General features: G+C 42.3%; 1 long non-coding RNA gene across 2 annotated transcripts; it reads right to left on the bottom strand.

Moving 5' to 3' along the window:
• Positions 1-24: 24 nt before the first annotated feature.
• LOC140707436 (uncharacterized) lies at positions 25-19,937 on the bottom strand. Of its 2 annotated transcripts, XR_013542870.1 has the most exons (3): positions 15,664-19,937; positions 14,249-14,383; positions 25-13,702 (listed from the first exon to the last, which is right to left on the bottom strand). It is a non-coding gene; the product is annotated as an uncharacterized LOC140707436 (long non-coding RNA). The 2 variants fall into 2 exon arrangements; XR_013542869.1 differs by lacking the exon at positions 15,664-19,937 and having other exon boundaries at positions 14,249-15,636.
• Between the last annotated feature and the right edge of the window lie 4,271 nt (positions 19,938-24,208).

Raw genomic sequence — 24,208 nt, 5'->3', positions numbered from 1 at the left:
TGTGCTCACGACATTCACAAAGTGACACCAAGTAATGGAAAATCCCATGTGTCACGTTCCCGGGGGTTACAACAGCCAAAGTCCGATAAACAAGTCCAGGATCAGGAATACCAAGAATGCAAAGCCAATGTCCATAAACCAACTCACAGAATGCAGTCCAAGGTCAGAGTCCAGAGTCCAATACACAGTGTAGTCCAGGGTCAGAGTCCAGAACACAGTTCAAGAAGCGTGGATGGAAGCCAGGGATTTTGACTCATTGCTTCCACAGAAATTCTGGCTGGCTAGGAGCTGTTTTATAGTAAAACAGCTCCTTGAGCTGCTGGAAACCTTTCCATCCTGTTAATACTCAGGGCTAGTTGAACGGATAGTTCTGTGGACAGCCTTTGAGTGATCCTCTGACCTTTTTGTCCTAAGTCTTTCCCGAAGCCTGACCTGAAGCTTGTCTGCTGGGGAAGGAAAATCTGGAGGCGGTTCAGGTGTTTCTGATCTCTCAGCATTCTCTTCAGCCTCAGTTACCAGGTCTTTGGATGCACTCATGACACTATGTGACTCCTTTTTTCATCAATTAATAATTTCTCACCCAAAAACACAAAAATGGCCAGGGCTGTCTTTCAACAAGTGTGACTGACAGTGAGCTGAAGAGGGTATCCTGTAGATTATCTTGATGGTCAATGTAAAACATTTTTATTTTTAAAAAAACCATCACTTAAAAACCATTTGCGCAATGTCCCCAAATTTGGCATGGGGCAAAAGCAGATTGTCTGCTACATCTGTGCCAGATTTGGTACTCATACGAGGTCCAGTTTCAAAGTATAAATTTTTGTTTGGAGTGTCCTCATTTTTCTCATGTCAGAGAAGTTGGGATAGCATTTGATTTACTTCTGCAAGTTGAAACTCTGGACCTTCTGAGTAGCAGGGAGTACAACCTTATCTGCCAGCTCTGTCCATCTTCTTCAGAGTGTAACTACAACCTTTACAGCAAGAAGAAGAGAAATGGGTTTCCCCCAGGAACAATATATTGTTGTAAGCTATCCCTGTTGCAACCGAACATATCTGAGCCATTAATGTTCCAAAAACCTGCTCCTCTTTTGTTGATACCCACCAATCCAGCTGCCTGTATTTTTTTGAACTTTCATACTAGTGCATACTATAGGCTTCTCTACACTGGCATATAGATCAATACATGGATTGCTGTTGGTACATTTTGGTTCAAAACAAATGATGGCATCCATACATGTTTCCACTTTGATTGGTCCATCCTGCCCCTTTAAAAGCTGTTGCCCACCTGCCTGGCACAGCACTAGAGCATGCATTCTTCTGTTATGATTCCACACAATCTAATTAGCTAGCTAGCTATGTAGCCTGTGTGGGAAATTAGCCTGCACTCAAAGGGAGCTGTGGGCAGAATTGTCTGAGGTGATATTCCTGTAATGTACAGTAATAGGTTGCTTGTAACACTAAAAGGGAGGACAGAGAAACCCCCTCCCCTGTTTTCATCTTCTTTTTTTAAAAAATATTCCCTGATGCAGCACAATTTTAGTACCATACTAGGTTGATACATTGCTCTTTCAATATGCCACTTCCTTTATTTAACTAAAAAATAGGAAAGTCATTCTGGCCAGCTGAATGATGTCGAAGGCAAAACAGCCTAAGCATAGTCCCAGCTGAGGAGAAAGGCGGGAGGAAGGGGGTGTTCCTGCCTTCTGTCTTCCCAACCTTCAACACAATGTTGTCCTTTGTTGCTGCCCCCTTATTTGTGGGTAAACCCGGAAAACTTAATCATGAGTAAGTTGGGTAGACTTACACATGAACAAACCAGCCATCGAAAGACTTGTCTGGACCCTTCTCACAGGAGAATAAACATCTCCAGTGTGAACAGAAGGATTGCTCAAAGGAGAAATAAAATAGATCTCACTGAAGATAAGGACATTTTGTACATGAACAGACCGTTCCAAATTCCCTTGTCTGGACAGGCCCTGTGAGAGTTGGTATGATGAACAGCTACCCTTCCAAGTTTATCACCACACAATTGGGTATGGCTGATATCACTGACCTAAAAAAGTTACAATTGTAGAGTGACTCATCAATCTCTGCACTGCTCATGCATGCGCACAGTATGAAGTGATACTTAACTGGCATTGCTGTTAAAGAATTAAAGTGATAGCCCTCAACTGCGAATGTTGGAATAGCCCAAAACTTTGTGGCAGGGAGGTGGTTTCCTGCTCTGATGGCTTGCTTGCTTGTTTGTTCATAACTGGATGTTGCCTACAATTTGAGCAAGAAGGGGAGGCAGACTTTGTGTGAAAGAGAGAAGGGGGTGGGAATGCTGTGGAAGTGAATGGGCTGTAATCCATCCTGTATCTTCTCACCTCAGGAATAAGCTGCACTGATCTCAGTAGTAGTAAAATCTGAGTACCCAGTTGAAATGTTGTATTGCGTTTCTAGTCCATGTGAAGCCAGATAGTTTCACAAGATAATACTGCGAGTTAGTTTTACAGCAAGTTAGCTTGAAGCACATAGCTACACTGATTCTGTTTGCCCAGCCTTACTATTTCCTGCTCTCATGTTACATTAATTAACTGTGATTCATTAACTGTGCCCACTGGCTAGAATCTAAGTGGGTGAGAGTGAATGAACACCAGTCTGAACTCGTTGGTGTATTTGCCTGGGACTGCCAGTCCTTCTGCGTCTCCTCAGTGTGGTGAGCCAGAAGTCAGTTTACCTGAGAAGCATTCGTCTTTAGAAGGGAGAGCCACATTTTAAAGCCTTCTTAACGGAATGGTGTGGCGTGTGGTTAGTTACATACAGTTGCAATTCTTGTCACTGTTTGAAAGGACAGCAAAGGCAAACAAAGACAGGAAGGTGTTGAAGCTGGTTCTAGATGGAGCACTGCCCAGAGAGTGACCCAGAACTTTACAAAATATGCGGGTTTTATGGTTAAATGAAAGCCTATGTGAGGTAAAATTGTTTTGACAAAGTTTCTGCAATGCTATGAGCTATCAAAACTTGGCAGTCAGTACAGTTGTTATCCTATTATATTGTGTTCTGCTGTAAAGGCCCCGAGAAGTCAATCATAGGGGAGTGTTGTTCTTTTTAATGGGTTACCAATTCAAGAAAACTCTTACTTTAAAAATGCCGCAGGTGTTCTTCAAAATGGAACATGTGCCCTACCACACTATGGGCTATTCAGGCTGTCAGTACGGGTGTGTGGTGGACTGGGCTACAAAGGGTCTGTTGAGATCATAGGGAGGAACAATGTGTCATTTAGTATACTCCTCCCATCCAAACAGCTGCTTGTAGCCTGATCAGTTATCAATTAAGCACTTCACTGATCATATGCAGAGAATCAGGGGAAGTTAAATTATTTTTTAATGCCACTCCTCTGTCTCTCTGTCGGCACCCTTCTGTTTTCTCCCTTCCCTCCTCCTTGCTTGCCTTCCCTTGTTCTCCCTCCATTTTCTCTTGCAAACTCTCCCTTGGAATTTGTAGCTCCTGGAGGTTGCTATCTCAAGAATAAACAACAAGCATGCCTAAAAGAATGCATGCCCTACTGCTGGATTAGAAAGATTGCTGAAAAATTGCTGTGTGCAACAGCTGTTAAAGGGGAAGAATGGATCATCCTAAGTATAAACACTTGTGCACTAGGTCTTTTTCATTTGCGATCCAAACCATGCCCTCATATCTATATGCCAGGGTGGATAGGCCCTAAAGCAGAAGGAGAATAAAACTGGCATTTCCAACTGGGCTCAGCCTCCTCAGCCCTCCCTAAGACAATAACAAATGTTACTTCTGAGCATATTCAAACCCACAGGTTCAGATGGATCTGCTATAATCTTTGTAGAAAGTGGGAAGCTTAAAAAGCAGTCGTCACAACAAATCTTGGTTGTGGGAGAACATAAACGAAAACCTACAAGAGCAGCCTAAAGGCCTGTCTGGAATCCAGCACAACACAACAGGGATCAAAGAGATGCTGATGGGAACTTCTCAAGCAGGACGTCTTCTCCCATTGTCAGCTCTCCAGCAACTTGATGCAGTCTGCTTCCCCAAATGCTGGGGGGGAAAAAACACCTATACTGTAGATTAAACATACAAGTAAGCAAAAGAGTGCATCCACAGAGTACCAGCCACTGGCCATGCCGGCAGGAGAATTCTGCAAACTGCTGAAAAAGTAATTTTTCTAAATGTTGATTTGACTGGTAAGAGTTCTTATGGTATGTTCACCCTATACTTCAACCCATTCTGAGATAGAGGTGCCTTTTCTCCATGGGTGAACCAAATATGAAGTCTAAGCTTTTGTTGGAAAAATGTCCATCCAGTGGAAGAAACCCTGTCTTCCCAGCCGGCCCATCCCAAGACAAGCAACATATGTTTGAGTGCAATGTCAGCATATGAAAAGCTCTGCAGTCTTTGTGGCATGAGTCTATTGATGGATTAAAGTAAACACAGGCAAGCTTTTTGCTTGCGATTAAAATAGGTGTTCCTTCTCCCATCTTCTGTTTGTATCAGCTCATAAATAACTCTCACCTACAAGTATTTATTTTACTCCTCATCAAGCATGTTCTTATCATAAGAAAAACAAAGCCTAGGTTCTTTTTAAATGCCTTATGAGCCATAAAATGGGGAAGGAGGTTACACAAAGGGGAACCATTCAATTTATATGAGGCAATGAAAATGTGAGCTCTTTGCAAATTCTTTGCCCTTGCACGTAAAGGAATTTAACAGATTTAGACAGATTTAGGTTGCTTTTTGGAATGCCCAGGGTATGGTCCGGTTTGACCTATTTCCTGGCAGCCAGATGGCATTCAGGAGATCACAAACCAGCATCACCTTATTCCATGCCAAGTCTGGACCTTTTTATTTGACCTTGTTGATTGGTCAAATAATGTTGATTGAGCAAGGTTAGGCTCAAAATCCTCCAAGATAGGCTTCAGCAGTATGTGGACTGAGAACTCCCAGAAGTACAAGCTGGATTTCGAAGGGGCAGAGGAACTAGAGACCAAATTGCTAACATGCGCTGGATTATGGAGAAAGCCAGAGAGTTCCAGAAAAACATCTACTTCTGCTTCATTGACTATGCAAAAGCCTTTGACTGTGTGGACCACAGCAAACTATGGCAAGTCCTTAAAGAAATGGGAGCACCTGGCCACCTTATCTATCTCCTGAGAAACCTATATGTGGGACAGGAAGCAACAGTTAGAACTGGATATGGAAGAAGTGATTGGTTCAAAATTGGGAAAGGAGTACGACAAGGCTGTATATTGTACCCCTGCTTATTTAACTTATATGCAGAATACATCATGCAAAAGGCCGGACTGGAGGAATCCCAAGCCGGAATTAAGATTGCAGGAAGAAATATCAACAACCTCCGATATGCAGATGATACCACTCTGATGGCAGAAAGTGAGGAGGAATTAATGAAACTCTTAATGAGGGTGAAAGAGGAAAGTGCAAAAAACGGTCTGAAGCTCAACATAAAAAAACTAAGATCATGGCCACTGGTTCCATCACCTCCTGGGAAACAGAAGGGGAAGATATGGAGGTAGTGACAGATTTTACTTTCTTGGGCTCCATGATCACTACAGATGGAGACAGCAGCCATGAAATTAAAAGATGCCTGCTTCTTGGGAGGAAAGCGATGACAAACCTTGACAGCATCTTTAAAAACAGAGACATCACCTTGCCAACAAAATTCCGCATAGTCAAAGCTATGGTTTTTCCAGTCGTGATGTATGGAAGTGAGAGCTGGACCATAAAGAAAGCTGACCACTGAAGAATTGATGTTTTTGAACTGTGGTGCTGGAGCAGGCTCTTGAGAGTCCCCTGGACTGCAAGGAGAAGAAACCTATCAATTCTAAAGGAAATCAAGCCTGAGTGCTCACTGGAAGGACAGATCCTGAAGCTGAGGCTCCAATACTTTGGCCATCTCATAAGAAGAGAAGACTCCTTGGAAAAGACCCTGTTGTTAGGAAAGTGTGAGGGCAAGAGGAGAAGGGGACGACAGAGGATTAGATGGTTGGACAGTGTCATCGAAGCAACCAACATGAATTTGACCAAACTCTGGGAGGCAGTGGAGGATAGAAAGGCCTGGCGTGCTCTGGTCCATGGGGTCACGAAGAGTCGGACATGACTGAACAACTGAACAATGACGTTGATTGGTCAGCACAGGGACAAAGTGGCCATCTCCAGTCACAACCAATGAAGCAACCCTTTCTGGAGGAATCCAAGGTGTTCTTATATTGTCATCTGATCACAATCTTTAATGGTAAGCTCCAAAACATGGGACATTGTTGGTGTTTGCTGGTGTGCATAGGGAGTGCAGCTTGTGTTTTGCCTAGAAGTTCTTCCAGGAAGAGTGGTGCCAGCATGGCTAGTGGCCAGGATCTGCCCAAGGTATTTTGTTTTCTGAGGCAAAATATGAGATGATGCCCTACTCCGTTCCATGTGCAGAAACTGACTGGACCAGCAGTTGAACCTAAGTTCAACACTATGGTGGGTCAAGACCCTCCAACATGCATGGGGGCAGTAGAGCATGTCAAGGGGATTCAAAATAGGTCGTGTGGACTTCAAGGCTCTGTCTACAAGGAAAAGGAACAGCCAGGATTCTTAAAAAGGAGCACCTGAAGGAACACCACTTCCAGGCTGGGGACAGGCAGAAGAGCATAAGGTTGAGCTACCTTCCCTCTCATAACCACTGGTAATTGCAGAAAGATTGTGAGCATGCCAGCTCTTCAGGTCTAGTCCCACCATTACACAGAGTGATGTAGCTGATTGCCTCAGGCAGGCAGGTTATGGGGTCTGCATCAGGATCTCCCTGACAGTTCCTCCTGAAATCCCTCTGCTAGCCATTCCCCCTGTGTTTGAAGGCACAACTGTGTATGTCACATCACTTGCCCCTAGTCCCCTACACTAGGAGCAAGGAAGGGTGCTATCCCACCCATAATGCTGAAGGAAGTTTCAACTGACAGTCCAGTCACCTTCTGTACTGGAAGTGGTGAGATTGTTGCTATATACTATCTTCTGCCTTGGGGAGCAAAATACATTGATGGCTTAGCAATGCGATTTTTGCATGGCTAAGAGGCGGAATGTGCAAGATTGCAGAGAGCTTTTCCTGGAACAATCAGGAGCCTAATATACGTCGGAAGGAAGAACAGAAGCCAGTTCAATCAAGATCGGTGCTCGTTAGCTGTTGTTCCAATGGGGATGGATGGATGGATGGAAAACATCCATGAACACCGAGCTGTCTCTCCTTCTCATTGTTTCCTTTACCTGCAAGGGAGTTTAGGGTCATTCTGACTGCAAGTGTCTGTTCTTCTTCTTCAGCACTACAAAGCACATGATTGTTTACCAAGATAAGAAGAAAACAATGGAATGCTTCAAAGATTCATGGTTTTGTCTTCAAGATGTCACTTTTATAAAGTAAACATCCTCCAGAAGAGATCTGCTTCATTAATTTGGTTTGCTCTTCAAGTCGAAATGAATAGATTTTCTATAACATGGCCTCCCTCATTTCTCCCCTTCTCCCCACCTATGAAGAAGGAGGGGAAAAAGAACAGTGTGATGATTCCCCTCCCCCCATAGTCCTTCTCCCAATAACTTACTTCAAACATAGGAACAGCATTCAGAAGGACACCTCTGACATAATTAGCCACACACCAGGATAATTTGAACTGTGTCAGTGTTGCATTTCCAAGGGAGCAAAGAGCACATGAACAAAGTGGACAAGACAAACTGAAGGCCAGGAGATAGCAAAAGCAGGAGCCTCCTCACACAATTGGTCTGCCAGTTGGTTGCATTCATAGGCAGAGCTTGTGTTCTTGTTGTTATGTGTCATCAAGTTGCCTCTGACATGGTGACTGTATGAAACTGAAGCTTATAAACTGAAGGCCATGGTCTCCTTTATGGAATTAATCCACCTCACATTTGGTTTTCCTCTTTTCCTGCTGCTTTCAACTTTTCCTAGCATTACTGTATTGCTTTTTCTAGCAAGTCTTGTGCGCATGTCCATGATGGCCCTGGCTCTGCTAGCTGGGAAATTATGGGAGCTGTGATTCAAAAGAGCAACATTTTCAAGTTCTCATCATGTTGGCTACACCATTTCTTGGAAACATGATGCGGGGGGGGGGGGGGAAGAGAATCTTTCTTAACAAGCCATATTCCCAGTCAAAATCCTCAGCCTAAGTTGTTTTTCCCCTTGTAGGTTTGAAAATCTTTTCTCTGACAGGAAGAAAAGTACGGCAGCTATTTTGATCAGAAAGAAAAGGTCTAGGAAAAATAGTTACAGAACCTTCTTTCTTTGGTGGTAATGGCAGTGGTGCTATCAAATATGCAGGCCCCAAAAGCAGCTACAGGCATGGCCAAACGATTGCTATTTGGTTGTTGTGGGTTTTTCGGGCTTCTTGGCCGTGTTCTGAAAGTGGTTCTTCCTACAGAACACGGCCAAGAAGCCCGAAAAACCCACAACAACCATTAGATCCTGGCCGTGAAAGCCTTCGCGAATACAGATTGCTATTTGATCACTAAAACAGGAGCTAGATGTGCATAAAATTGGCACATGCTGACTTATACATATAGATGTACATTTTTCAACTGAGCAATAAGAACTCTTCCTTCTTGTTTAAATAACAACACAATTCATCACTCCATGAGGAGGAATCTTTGTGACTGGGTCACCAACATGGCTCCTCAGTCTGTACTGCAAATCGGAGAGCTGAGAGATGCAGGTTCAAGTCCCCAGTGCTGAGCCATGGAACTTACTGGGTGACCATGGGCTGAACTTTCTCTCTCAATTTGACCCACCTCACAGGATTGTTGTAAGGACAGAGAGTAGAAAAGGAAAGCCTTGGGCTCATCAGAAGCAAAATGGGGTATAAATGTAACAAAGAGAGAAGACAAACCAAGATTGTACCCATCAAGACCAAGAAGATATTCTTGGAAATGTTCAGCTCCATCTATTCTAAAAGCTACATCCATAAAAGTGGACTTTTATGTGTACAATGGAATTTTCTGTTCCTGTTCCCTCAGTCCCCTGTTTGTCTTCAAAATCTACTCTAAATGGTGACCCAACACATATAAATAATGCAAAATGAGGTAGGCCATGTAAACCTATTTATTATCTGTTTGGTTATGCAAATCCAATAGGTTTGCATCAAATTTATATTGGTTGGATGCAGGACTGTAATACTGTACATGATTTCCATAAGCCGGAGTACAGAGTTTTAAATAAAAACCTACAGCCGTTACTCCCCGTGAATGCTCTAGGTGGAGGAATGTGCCTCCTACGGTAATACTTCTCCTGCATTTCAAAATGGCAGTTAAGGTTAAATGTTTGGCCAACCAAATCTGGTTTGTTTAAATCCATGACATAAACTGTATATTTTATCTCCCTTGCAAAGCAATCTGCTATAGTATAGTCTGCTACTGAAGCAGTTAATTATAACATCACCTCTTCCTATAAACTGATTATGAGTGGGAACTTGTTCTACATCACCACCACCACCAACTAATTACAACAAAATGTGTTGTGCAAAAGTTTAAAACGAAAACCAACAAGCTGCATGAACTGCATTTGACGACTCACAGTACCACAAAACCATTTTTCTTTATCCCTTTTGTAAGTTGGAGTTCGATGTCTGGAAGATTAAACACATACCCCTTGCTTGGAATGTGTAAACATATAGTTTTCTGCTTGACAGCATAATGTTTTTAAGTAGGTGGGGAGGTTTTTCCCCCCCTTTCTTTCTATCCTTTTTTTATTTTATTTTATTCTGTAATATGCCACCAGAGCTATGTCTGTTGGTTGTATTCCAGCAAGCGCTGCATGAATAATTCAGGGCAACCCTCGTTAAAAATGTGTGTTCAACATCTTTGGTGTTCCTTGAATTCAGTGAAGTGATAGAGTGAATTAACCTGACTGACATCTTTTTAAATGAAAACACATCCTTAACCTACAGCAAAGATTTCTCTTTTCCCTCCCCCCCACCCTTTGATCTCATTCCAACCCACGTCCCCTGGAGGATTAAAAATTCTACAGAAACGTGTCACTTTGGTGGGATTGGTGAGGAGATGTGTTGAGCATATTATTATCTCAGTTGGCTATCCTGGAACCTGTTCTGTGTTTTTCCCCATGTTGATCAAAGAATTCTTTGAATGCAATTGACAGCATGAGCCGGAGAAAATGGGCCATTAGGGAGATGCTCCACAATGTTTTGTTTTCTTACTGTGTGATCAGCTATCCTTAAACATGGTATCTCAATTAATGAGGCAGGAGTGGGGGGGGGGGGGAAGGAAGACCCTGGTTGCTTTTCAGGAGCAAAAATAAGGCTTATCCTTTCCACTAGGTGTGCTTCTGAGCTTCACAGATTCCAAGCAATTCACAAAAGATCCAGCCATGTTTGGGTCAACGAAATCGCTGAAACTGGCATTCCTGGGGTATAAAGAGTTGCAGTTTGAATAAAGATACTTGGTGCTGGATGCTGTAGCAAAAGAAGGAAGCACCAAAGCCGAGGGATTGGCAGCCAAAGTCCCCATGAAAACCCAAACCTCTCCTGGAAAATCCCATTGCCACCCTACCGAGCAGCTATGGCAAAGAGAAGGTGATACATCGCTGGTTAGACGATTGCATTCTAGAATTGTCTTGCTTTTCTTTTAGGTAGCTCCACTGAGTTTTCATTACAGTAAGAACTGTCTGTGTGTCTGCGTCAGAGAATGTGGAATGGATGCATGACTCTCTCATGTGGGCTTTGACTGGATAGATCAAAGGAGTACAAGACATTGTCCTTACCCACCCCCACCCCCCATTATTACTTTCTTTTTAAAAAATCTGCTGGTCTTTGCAGAACCAGGATTTTTTTAATTCCTTGTTATGCGTGCCCATCCAAGTTCCACAGTGGGTGGGTGTCAAACACGCAGCACTGTGATTTAGGCTAGGCAGGGAGTGTACACATGTTGGCAAGCTAGATAACTGACCAGGGGCACTAGTGGGACACCTTTCACGTTCCCAACATATATTTTCCCCGGCTGTAGCTCCCTGGGGTGGTGGTGGTGGTGGAAACAAAGAGTTACTGTCTCCCAGTCAGCTTGCTATCTCCCTACAAGTTTTGTGGTGTTTCTGTGACTGATGAGCTGTCTCCTCCTCTGGAGATGCCAGAGAGAACGGTATACTTACAAAATGATGTCAAGTAAGTGTAGTAGCTGCAGGCTTTCTAGAGCGGTAGCTTAAGGGCAGAGGTGGGCAAAGTAAGAAGTTGTAGCTCTGGGGCAGAATATTAACCCGAGGTACCTCTAGGGTGGCTCTTGTGATAGCCATAAGGTAGAGGAGGTGTAGTAGAGAAACAATCCTTTAGACTCTACACAAGTTTTTGTTTGTGTATCCTTTAAACATTCAGTAGTATATGTAGATGCTTCTTGTCTCTTAAGTGGGTTTCCAGCTCCATCCATTTAAAAAGCCATAATCTAGATTTATTTTAGCTTCTCAACAACTACTGAAATAAAAAAAGAAACACAAAGATTAGCATACTTTCATTTTTGCTTTAGCAGCCTGTATGAATATGAGTATACGTAGCCTCTGTGGCAATATCCTCACTCCAGGTGCTACTAGATTATCTGGCCAGGACGCAGTGACAGGAGGGGACTTACTTTGGAAGTTCATTACCAAACACGACTGTGTTTTTGCTGCTGTCACAGCTGCCAGATGTTCTCAGTGGGTAAGCAACACTGCTGCCTGCGCCCCTTCGAAATGCATGAGCACCACCAAGTGTGCCAAAAGAATCCCATCTGGAAGAGATTTCAGCTGACAGCTGTGGGACACTGGGTCTAATTGTTTCCAGCCAATCAACATCTGGGCAGACACTATAATTTATTTATTTATTTATTTATTCAATTTTTACCCCGCCCCCCTAGACAACGTCTACTCGGGGCGGCTTACAAAAATTAAAACACATTAAAACAATGTAGAACAATAACTAACATAATGCAATTATTATAATTAATATTATCCAAGATGGCAACATTAAGAACCAGAAAAAAGGGGGAAAAGAACATTAGGTGACTGGGGGGAATATAACAAGACTTCCAGAGGAAGCTGCCTTGTACCAACGCCAGCCATTGCCCAATTTAGCTCAGTATTATCTGTACTGTAGCTGTCCAGAGTTTTACACAGTGTCCGACCCCAGCCTATCTGGAAGTGCCATGGGTTGAATACTTGACCCTGTGCTTGCAAAGCAGGGGCCTGGCCTCAGAGCTACAGCCCTACTGCAATCCTACGCATGAGTAGGACACCTTTAATGCAGATTGAGGAAGAGATTCTTGGACTACAGCTCCTAAAATTCCCCAGTCAGCATGGCTCGCAGCCCTTTTCCCATGTCTGACATGGAAAAGTGAAGAGGGAAATGCACTGAAATCAATAAAGAATCACTTGGAAGTAAAAAAAAAAATTAAAATCCAGAGTTCAGTAGGGATTACTTCTGGGAAAGCGTGCATGGGATTGTGTGTGTTCTGTGATTTGGGAAACATAAAGATTGGGGAGAAGGAGAGCGCAAGGTAGAGAACTAAAGTGGTAGAAGAAAAGGGACAATGGGAAAATCTCGCCTGCCTCCAGTAAAACAGTGAACTGAGAGAAATCATTGCCACATATTCAAGTTTCACTACACCTCAGTTTTCATAGCTAAATAAAAAGATCATCTTAGCCCGTCATTGTACAGTGTACTTACTAAGGGTTCATGGTGTGTGCATTTAGGTTAACATTAGTCCTGCTGAAAATCAGATTTATTTCTGAATCAACATGTGTAGAGTCAGACTCCTCTGTGCTATTTAATGTGAGTGTGTAAAGACAAGGACTCATCTTTCATGCCCACCTGAATATTACCTGGACACCAGAGGCAGGGTGCAAACCCGCATTCCTACAGTTGTCCCCAAGGGCTTGCTACTTCTACCACATTTATATTTCATACTGTCTGCAGACTCTACCCAAAGAAGAACAGGATCAGATTCCTCTATAACAGAACACAAAACAAACCAGTATGTCTTTAAGATATGTTGAATAAATCAGTATTAGAGATGAGCACAAACCGGTTTCTCAGAGGCAATGCCCAGAGGATGGGGGCATGAAAGCCGGGGAGCTGTTTGGTCAAGAAATGAACCTGTTCAGCCAAGAAATGAACCAGCATGAACTGCTGAACCTGTAGTACATGCCTATCTCTAATCAATATTCTTTTATTTCTCTAGGGCTTCAACAAGAATATGTGGAGCCAGCCCTCCACATTGGGGGGAGAGAGCAGAGGTCAGGATAGCATCTCCCAGCCATTGGTACAAGCCCTTCAAGCTAAACTACTCCGTTTCTTTGCCCCAGCATATTGCAAGTCCAAGAAGACTGGGATTTGGAGACTAAAAGTCAGATTAGGAAACAAGGATGGAAACCAATGGCTCAGTTAAACAGTAGCTCTATCAGAATGAAAGGATACCAGTTACAACCCATGTTTCCCAAAATATTGGGAAGAACTTCCTGACAGTACAAGCTGTTTAACTGTGGTCGTACCTTGAAAATTGGCAGTCACTCTTTCCTTAGACCTTCTAAAGCAGAAGTTGGATGGCCATGTATCAGGGATGTTGTGCCGATGGGCCTGAGTTAGCCGGCCTTTGAGATCCTTTTCTCTCTCTTTGAGTCACTGCAAATCTCCTGACAAATATGACAGTGAAATTCCCTTCCCTATAATATTCACATAAAAGCACCATTTAAAATGTATTCGACATGCCTTTCAGTATTTATTTTTAATGTCTATCTCCTACTTTCCTGCTTGCTACAAGAAACATTGGAAGCAATTTAGGAGGAATATTTTCATCTCCTCCAGGTTTCTAAAGATGTTGGAGATACAGGATTCAGCAGTACACGCAGACTACCTTTTGATACTCCTTGTAGCTTAATCCTACAAAGTATATTTAGCCAGTCATTCTCCATGGAATGGCTGCTGTACTTTAGGGCCACCACTACTAAGTATAAGGAAGGAAGGAGCCTATTCAGTCAATCAAAAAATCAAACTTGTTGGGATGGTGGGACACAAAAACTACCATTCTCCCTCACACACACAATCCTGTGAATGTTTAGATGGGAGTCCCACTGCTGTTGGTGAAGCTTCCTTCTTAGTGAGCACATTTCGAACTGCGGCCTCCGTGTCACACTTTCAGCATTCATGTCAGGATCATAAGAGAAAAAGACTTGGGGAAAAAATCCAGGACAATTCCGTCGTAACATTACCCCGTCTGAGAGGAAATCATTCATTCCCTGACGGTTAGGAAGAACATTTTGGTCTTTGAAATGACTTTCCTCTCCTTTGGCAAGTCTGTGCAAGTGTAAGAGGAGTCACAGATGGCTCAGCAAATGCCCGTGCAGCTGAAAATCAGAGGAGAAAAGAGCGGTGGGTGTCAGCACTTGAAGGGATGCACGTTTAATGATCTAACTTGAAAAATCTCTGAACCTTGCTGGAATTTCGCTCACTGGCTTGGCAGCCTGGAGTGCAAAGTCGAATGGCTCCGTGGGAGAGCTCCAGGGAAGGCCAGCCCCTGCTGTGACCAGATTCATGGCATCTGTGCTTCTCAAGGCAGCTATCAAGTGTTAAGTTCATCCCTATATCCTCACAGCGAGTAACCTAAGCAAGACTACACTCATTATCAGAGTGCTGCTGCAAATGGTATTTCTACAATGACTTTGTGTCTCGCAGAGATTGGAGAGGTTTCTTCTTGGCCTACAAATCCCAGAATCCTTAATTGCACTGATAAGTGCAATTGGAAAGTAACTTTGAAAGTAACTCACAATGTGAGTATGTGTGTGTGAGAGAGCAATCACATAGTAATTGGCAGTCTTTAGTTCTTAAGAGGGGGGCTATATAAATGCCAACCATGCTGCAGACACCAGCCTCAAGAGGACGGAGATAATCTCTCATGGACATGTACCAATAATTTTTGGACTCTGGTTTATAATTTTTCTGCACTGTCGATGAAGGGGTTGTGCTCGGTCTGAGGAAGTTCATTCCCAAAAGTTTGCAATTTGTATGATTTTTAAGTGGTCCGATAAAAGGTGACACCCATCCTTAAATTTGAGTTTTCCAGACTCTGGTGCCTTGTAATACTTACTGTGGTGCAGTGCTCTAGAAAACATAGGTTTCACAGTCATTGATAAAATACTGTCAGCTGGTGTGCCTCATTAATATTTCCCTAATTCACAACCAGGGTGGGCAACTTGTGGCTCTCCAGATTGTGTTGCTGAGCTACGGATTTGGCAGCCTGTAAATATTTCTTTCACAGATACAATTTCCATCTTGATCTGCTGTTTTGAAGTACGATTGTCGTGAAATGTTTACAGATTTCACGCTGATCCTTCAGATACTTTTTTCCCCAGACCAAAGAGACATTTAGCATTCCCCTCAAGAAGTGGTATCTTACAGCCACAAGTCATGGCTTTCATTTTAAAGGACTCACTGAGGCCACAAAAATGTGGGACATTGAGAGAATGGCAAAAGATCATAGAGCACACAGTTTTTCATGTCAAAAAGTCCAGGGTTCAACCCCGGCATCTCCAGACACAGCAGAGTAAGATTCATGTCCTGGAGCCTTAAAGAATCACTGATAATCAATCAGGACAATACACACGTAGGCGCACCTGGTGGTCTGTACCTGGGTACTGATGGCTGAACCAAGAGCTTCTCCCTGACTGTAACATCTCAGGTTCGTAAAATCTACACATCTGATCGACAAAGGCGTGGGAGTTGAGTTTCAGGCTAGAGCGAGGGGGAAATATTACACATGATTTAACATGTGACAAACATTTGAAGATAGTGTTGTGGGAGAGAAAGTCTCTTAGCCACGCAACTGACACATCTGATGACCATCTCTCAGGGATGCTGCAGTTGTAGTCAATAAGCCAGAGCAACAGGGAGTTGGACTCGATGGCCTTTCAGATACCCTTTCACTTCTATAACAAATGGCAGCTTCGTAGTCAGGACAACGTGACTATGTTCAGTGTTGCCCAAGGGCAATCACTTTCCATATTCAGGCATCCCTATAGATTGCTCTGCTTGTGGTGGGGAAAGAACAGAGTTTAGATAACATCATGTAAGCTGGACATGATATAACAAGCAAAGGTGGAAAATGCAGATGCAGAAGGAAAGCAGCTAGAGGACAAGGGGCAAGACTGAGGGTGGGGAGTGAGGAGAGAGATCAAAAGGAAGCGACAGCAAATGAAACCTTCAGAGGCTAACTTCTGTCTGTTTTCAAAAGACACATCAGTTTCTTTTCTTTTTCAAAAACCAGAGACAAAGAACAGATTTTCCAAAAGTCCTTTGGCCTCCTTCAGTTCTCTCTTTCTCACAAGGATCCTGGCTAACTGTATGCCTCCTGTCCTGCCTGTAGAAGGAAATTCACTCCACAGCCATTTGGTTTTGGTTTTAGCTGTTCATTGTCTTAATTTTTACTCTTTATTTGTGTTTACTAATATCTATTTTCAGCTTGCTGTACACCGCCAAGAATAGTATTTCACATTTATACAGCAATAAATAAATAAATAAATAAATAAATAAATAAATAAATAAATATAAATAAATAAATAAATAAATATATAAAAGAATTGTTTAATTGAAACCAAGTTCTAAATATATTTTCTAGAATCTCCTCACTCAGTCTTTTTGTAAAAGACTCTGAGCAGGAAGCTATGGTCTAATTCTTTACTCAGAAAGACAGGCATTTTTTTTCTTTCAGAACGCATAACGAAAACAAAACAATGAATAAGTCTATTAATAAGCTACAAATTACAAACACATAAAAGCAGGGATAGTCATGCTGGCATAGAAATCATTCCAACATCCAGACTGAGGTTATACCTTAACCAAAAGACACACAAAGTATGCAAGCTTTTTGAGAATACTCTCTCTTTACCAGGCAGGGTGTTAAAAGAAAGGTGCGGTAGGGGAAGAAGCTAGATCCTCTTATTGTCTTGTTTTTCTTGTTTTCTTTAGCAAAAATTGAGTCTCAGCACAACCGAACAGCAGAACTCATTTCTTCAACACTTCAAAGGCAAAAGACAGATTATTGTCAATTAACTGACAGACACTTTGCATTAGCTAGTGATTCTTCCTATGGACTGGATGTTTGTGTAATCAACCCCTTCGAAATTTGTTACCTTTACTAATAATATTATTGTCATTTTCTGTGTCCCATGTCACTCATCACTACTCTTATCACCATAGACACCTTTCTTTAAAGAAAGCATGAAAGATCACATTGACTAAATCTGTTATGGGTTTTGCAAAACATTTTGGTCTGCACAGTACATAACTTTGTGATTCAATCATTCATTCATGCATGCATACAGAGAGACAGAAAGATTGGCAGTATAGTATAAATGCACGAGCACCAGGGATTCAGTTTGATCTCTGCTCTAAACAACACAGATTTCAAATTGGGATATTCACAGAGATTACAGATCTGAATATGTCAATAGTGATCATTCTCCAACCCTTTCTTTACCAGCATCTCAAGTGTGACATCTGAGATCCAGCCATCTCCAGTAGAACCTCCCTCTCACACTCCAATTCCCTTTTGGAAGCCCTCTTTTCTCTCAAAATGAAATAATCCAAAACATGCCAACCCAAAGCCCTTTGAAGTAACTTTTTAAAAAAGGCTTCCTTTAATCACAGTTACCTTTAAGAACGAAACTCAGATCCAAGAAGGTCACCATGTCTTCTCCTTCGCCCTTCTGTAGGCTTACACCATGGTATGCATTTGTATTCTCCCTCAGTACAGTGGGGTCTCGACTTACAAACTTAATCCGTATTGGAAGGCAGTTCTCAGGTCGAAAAGTTCTTAAGTCGCATCTGCATTTCCCATAGGAATGCATTGAAAACCATTTAATCCGTATCTGCTCTTTTCCGTCCATAGAAACTAATGGGAAGCTGCTATTCCGCCTTCTGCCACTAGAGGGGGATATTTTTTCTTTTTTCCTTTTAACCTAAGATGACTTAGCTTTAAAAAAAGGGAAAAAAAGAGTTCGTAACTCAAATCTAAGTTCGTAAATCGAGTCCATATATTACTATGAGAGCGGTTCGTAAGTCGAAACGTTCGTATGTCGAGCCGTTCGTAAGTCGAGACCCCACTGTACCTTGTTCAGTCACATCAAAGATCTTTGATTGAACAGTTTCATGTTCACATCTGCACAGCAATTATAATAGCGGGTGACTGAAAATAAGCTTTGCCAGATCATAGTCAAGCAAGAAGTGAAGCAAGTTTACAAAGGTGTAAAACTTCACATACTGATGCAATAACGGTTTACTTGAAGAGTCTGGATGAAGTATATTAGGAATCAAACAAGTGTGAACTGATGATATTTTTCAGATCTGTAATTTGGCTTTCTTTCTATAAATCCATAAAACTGATATCTTTTTCCCAGTCAGTCAAAATTAATTTTTTAGGGGGAGAAAGTTATAGTTTAATAATTCAAGAGAGTGAGGGACCGGGGTGAAAGCAAAACTTTCAATGGCGTCTTTCTGCACCAATTACATCTAGAAGTAGGCACAGACACCAGAAGGTATTTTTCCCTATGGTTCTTTCCAAGTGAAGGTTGGGCATAGCTGACTATGAATCCCCTGAGTAGATGCTGTTAGGTTATGCTTTGGTGTAAGCCTGCTCTGCAGCAGTTTTCTCTGTGTCCTTCTCTGAACTCTCAATTTACATTTACATTCTCTACCATCTTAAAGGTAAAGGTAAAGATTCCCCTTGACAATTTTTGTCCAGTTGTGTTCGACTCTAGGGGGCAGTGCTCAACCCCATTTCCAAGCCATAGAGCCAGCGTTTTTGTTCGAAGGCAATCTTCTGTGGTCACATGGCCAGTGAGACTTAGACACGGAACGCTGTTACCTTCCCACCGAGGTGGTCCCTATTTATCTACTTGCATTTTCATGCTTTCGAACCGCTAGATTGGTGGGAGCTGGGACAAGTGACGGGCGTTCACTCCGTCACGTGGATTCGATCTTACGACTGCTTGGTCTTCTGACCCTGCAGCACAGGCTTCTGCGGTTTAGCCCGCAGCACCACCACGTCTACGATCTTACACTTTAATAATTCAACCATGGATTATATAGATAGCCCCAACTTGTTTATATTGCACTTTGTGTGAACTTCATTAATCTTTTGCTCTTGCTTCCTTCTCCCCCTCTGGCCCCAGGGAAATCCAGCTCAGTCCAATTGTGTTGGGTACAAACTAACATCAGTAAAAGCTCTCCGTTTCCATCATTTTGTCAGGTGCTTTTAAGTCTCTTCAGTGACATCAGTTCTTTCTTAAGGGAACAAAATCTCAACATATTCCTGATCCACAAGCAATTGCGTAGCAATTATTTATGTTTAAAGATTTATTTTTTTGATGAAGCTCAGACCACATGGTCTTTGGAAGCCCCACATTCCAATGTGAAAGAATTTATTGATCAGATCCAGAGGCTTTGCTAGGACTTCAGTGTGATAAGATCTGATTGCATATGTGATTTTTGCTTAACACGGCTTTTCTGCAAAGCAAGCCTAATGGAGCTTGAATGCTGGGATTTAAACTAATTTGTTTCTTATAGCTTTGGAACTGATATGATTATACTGCAACACTGAGCCATTTTCCTCTTGTTATCCATAGCATTACTTAATCTCAAGAGTTAATTCAATTAGCAGAAGCCTGTTATCGTGGGCCAGGTGAGCTCTTGTGGTACAGAAGGCACATAAATTCTTACAGGAACTTAATCTCACAAGGAAGCAAAAAAAAAAAAAAAAAACAGAGCAGAGAATCATTGAACTTAGAAGAGATCTCAAGGTCACCCTAAGGAAGCATCAATAGCGGAGGCACACCTGGCAAATGGTAACCTCAGGTCTCTTTAAAATATCCAATTATGGAAAATCCACTACCCTTTGAAGCAATCTGCCAGTCCATTGGAAAGTTCTTACTTTCAGGAAGTAATTCGTAATGTTTAATGGAAACTGGGTTTGTGTTTTTTTGTTTAATTAGAATCCTCTTTTTTTAAATGTACTGCAACCGTTACCTACATATGATTCTGTAGCATTCAGCCCTGCCCTCACCTGTCCGTCACAGCTGGGTAGTGGAACATCAGCCAATGAGGGGATGGAAGGTGGTGCAGAAGGGGGAGGAGCTGGAATATATAAAGGGGTGTATGAGGTAAGGAGAGGGAGAGAGATTTTGGGAGAGTTAGTGATGAGTGTGTCTATGGGCCTGTGAGCCAAATAGTCAGTGAGGGAAGAGTCTGTGTGTGTCAGTGATTGAGAGACCTTGATTAACATCTTGTGATTTACTTACTTTATTTTGTTAAACCAATAAACAAGTTTTTTTGTTTTGAAACAACACTTGTCTTTTTTAAATATTGGATAAAATTGGTGGCAGCAACTGAAGAAGAAGAGTGAGCACTCCTGGAGGCCTGAGTTGGTAGAGGCTTCAGTGTGCTCGCTACATTAATAATTGAGAGTTGGCTGGGACTGACTTTTCTAGACTGAGGTGGATGTCAGCCAACTCCGCAGCAGTTAGTTGTTCCCTCTCTACCTCAAATGCTTTCCCCCAACTTTTTCCCAGCCAGGGTTCTGTCAGTTAAGAGTCAGAATTCACAGTGGAGTCTGTCAGAAGTGGACAGTTACAGTGATGTGTTATGTCCAGCTATATAAAACTAGTCAGATAGTCAATAATGAAGCAAGTTAACCAGTTAAGCTCCATGATGTAACAAGCTAATATTTTTTTACACTATGTGATGTTTGTTTTTATATATGAAGAACTGTATGCAAACGGAAACATTTTATTCTTTCTCATTACCAGAGTCTCTGAGTGAATATATTGAGACAGTAAGTGCCAGCTGAGGTAAACTAACAAATACAGGGTGGTGTACTGAGGGAGACTTGTAGCTCAATCTGCTATGTAGGTTCCTCATTGAACCATTTTATCCTCTGCATAATTAGGAGGAAGATTATTTATTTGATTTATTAAAGCCACATTCAAGTTCCTCTTGTCTCCAAGATAATCTATAGTTTAGAGTCCTGTCCTCTGGAGCAGTAGTATGCAAACTTACTTCCTCTTCCACGTGAGAGCTCTTCGGACATCAGAAGAGGGCTCTTGCATCACTTCTCAGTAGGGGTGCACATTTGGATTCAGAAATACTTGGAATTCACTGAATAATACTATATCCAGATAGTTCCGGATTTATCTGCATCTGAATTTCCAAATATCTGTAATAATATTGCTGGATGAAGAAGTGAAAGTAAAACCCATTTCTCAGACATCCTGGGTGATTCATGGAAAACTGAAATGTAAAGACATCCTGGAACCAAAGGTAGTGAGGGCAGAGATCTCAGTGTCTCCTCATTGGGCTTGCCATGGGTTTTCCAAGGGACTGGGGGACTGGGGTTAGAGCAAAACCTGTCAATGGTGTCTGCACAGATGAAATCTGGAAGCAGGCACAGACACCAGAAAGTATTTTTCCCTTTGGTTCTTTCCAGTTGAAAGGTGAGCATAGCTGCTTTTAAATCTCCTGAGCAGTTGGTGTTAGGATATGCTCTGGTGTAAGCCTGCCCTGCAGCACTTTTCTCTGTGTCCTTTTCTGAACCCTCAACTTACATTCACATTCTCTACATTTAATTGTATATTGTTGACTTTATTAAGATTTAGGATTAGTAGATTCATAGATTAATATGTTGTGAATCAACAGGGAAATATTATATTAGGTTTATTTATTTATTTACTTATTGTATTTATATACCGCCCATCTAGAACGTGTCTACTCTGGGCGGTTTACATAGAACGTAAAAATAAAATCCAGATTAATCACAGAGTCCAAGATGGGAAAGGAAGAAAAGAAGAAAAAGAAGAGAGAGAGATTGAGAGAGAGAAGGAGAGATAGGTTAGGTTATAGCTGTAGGGAAGGCATGCCTGTATAGCCATGTCTTCAAGTTAGTCTTGAAGGCCCTCAGTGAGGGAGCCTGGTGTATCTCTACAGTTGTTCCAGAGGCGAGGTTTAAGCCTCTTTGGTGTCTATCAGGCAGGGGGATAAGATTTTGTTATATATAGAAAGATACATTATGTTAACAGATTTTGTGCCTGCCTATGCATGTGTAATTTTCATTGGAATGGTTTGTGTTCTGCTGCAGCAGAATCAGATACTGTTCTTTGGATAGAAAAGTGGGAGGGCACTTTCACAACAATGCCGGGGCAATGGGCAGAGGCCAGAAAAACAGGGATTGCCACTGCATCTCCTAACCCAGGATGTGTCTACTTGATGCTACTCCACTTTCTACCTGTACCCCATGATTTGGCACTGGAGACTTCCATTGGTGTGTGATTTCTTCCTCACCCCTTTAACAACAGGGTAAGCTTTCCAGGACTCTGTCTTGACAAGCATGGCAAAGCCCTAAGCTCCAGAGATACCACCACATGGCAGAGGCAGAGGTAGAAGCAGAAGTGTGTATGCAGGAGCCATGTAAGACAAAAGAGACCATTCCTTATTTTATTGGACTCAGAAGAAGTCTGTTTGGGGAGATCTGACCAAGGTGGCAGTGAACTTCAGTAGTTCAAAATGTAGCAGCCAGATTGCGAACTGGAGCTGATCACTGGAAACACATAACCACCACCACCACCACCCCGTTACAGCAGGAAGTGGCCCGGCCGGTTCTGGGGGGCGGTGGGATTGGGCCACCAAAGCACCTTGTTTTCCCAGGGAAAGGAATACTGTACGAAGTGCCCAAGTCTAATCTTAGTACTGTCTATTTCACTACAGAATTGGGAATCCGTGTTGCTTCAAATGTTGTTAGATTCCAGATCTCAACTGTCTCAACCAACATGACTAATGGCTAGGAATTTTGGAGTTGCAGCCTAGAAATATGGAGATCCATAACTTTTCCATCCTGGTTTACTTGAACTGGCAGTGGCTCTCCATAGTCACCAGGCTATTCTCCCCTTATTTCTTGAGATCTTTAAAACCAAAAATGCTGAAGACTGAACTGGTCGGTGGTGACCTTGCCTTCTGGCTCTGCCACTGGGCTACGGATTCTCCCTCCCCTCCCCCACTGCCCTTAATTTTTTCCTGAACTATCAGGAAGCTAAACAGCTGGTGTGATTTACCCTGGGGCAATGTAAAGTGACTTCTATCTAGAGATTTCTTTCACCCTTGCACAATTTAGGAATATTCACTGCCTACCTGTAGATGCATATGTCATGTCCCCCCAGTTCTTCCTAGGTACCTACCCTTACCTTTCACAATTAAGCTCAGCAGACTAATGTTTGCTGCCAGCTCTTTGCCTAATTGGTAGCATTTCAGAACGAAAACAACCAGGGTTGAAGAGAAATGCATATGAAGGCAACACACTTCATAGTCATTGGTCATCACAGTGGCAAAAGATCTAGGATCATTTTAATGTTACAAAGGCTTAGTAGTTGAAGTACCCTGCTCATCTAGATGCGAAGGAATTAATAACGAGCCATGAAAGAGACTACATAAAAAGAGAAAAGAGATCATTTAAACATTGTGTATATATGAAGGTATAAGAGTATATGAATAAGAAAGGTACAGTACTATTATTGTAATGCAATATGTATTCTCCTGTTATGCTATTTTGGATGGATTGATAAAAATAAAATTAAAAGTTTTTTTTAAAAAATCTAGATGCCAAGTAGTTGGTAACAGTTGGAATTAGAGTGAGTAAGCCAAAGAATGCTGGAAGGATTCTTTGTGCAATACTGCTGGTCATCCACAATATTTGGCTATGGGTACTAACGATCTGGCCCAGCACAAAGCAGTGTCTTGTTGAACTGACATATAGCGACCCCAACAGGGTTTTTAAGGTAAGGAGTGGTTTTGCCAGTTCCACTCCCCCAGGGAGTTTCCATGGCCAAGCGGGGATTCAAATCCGGGTCTCTCAAGTCCTAGCCCATCACTCTGTGTACACACACACACACACACACACACACACACACACACACACACACACACACACACACACACACACACACACACACACACACACACACACACACACACACACACACACACACTATAGAATGTTTACTAATCTTTTGATTTTCACAGTTCGTGGAAGGTCATTAAATAGAGATGGGCATACAGAGAGGTTTAAAGGACCACACATACAGGAGGCGTAAGGTTCAGAGTACTTTGCTTAAGACCACCTTTGTGTCACTGTT

The sequence above is a fragment of the Pogona vitticeps genome, chromosome 1, assembly GCF_051106095.1.
Source record: "Pogona vitticeps strain Pit_001003342236 chromosome 1, PviZW2.1, whole genome shotgun sequence".
Classification (NCBI taxonomy): domain Eukaryota; kingdom Metazoa; phylum Chordata; class Lepidosauria; order Squamata; family Agamidae; genus Pogona; species Pogona vitticeps.
The sequence above is the reverse complement of the archived record's forward strand: the minus strand, read 5'-3'. Positions and strand labels throughout refer to the sequence as shown.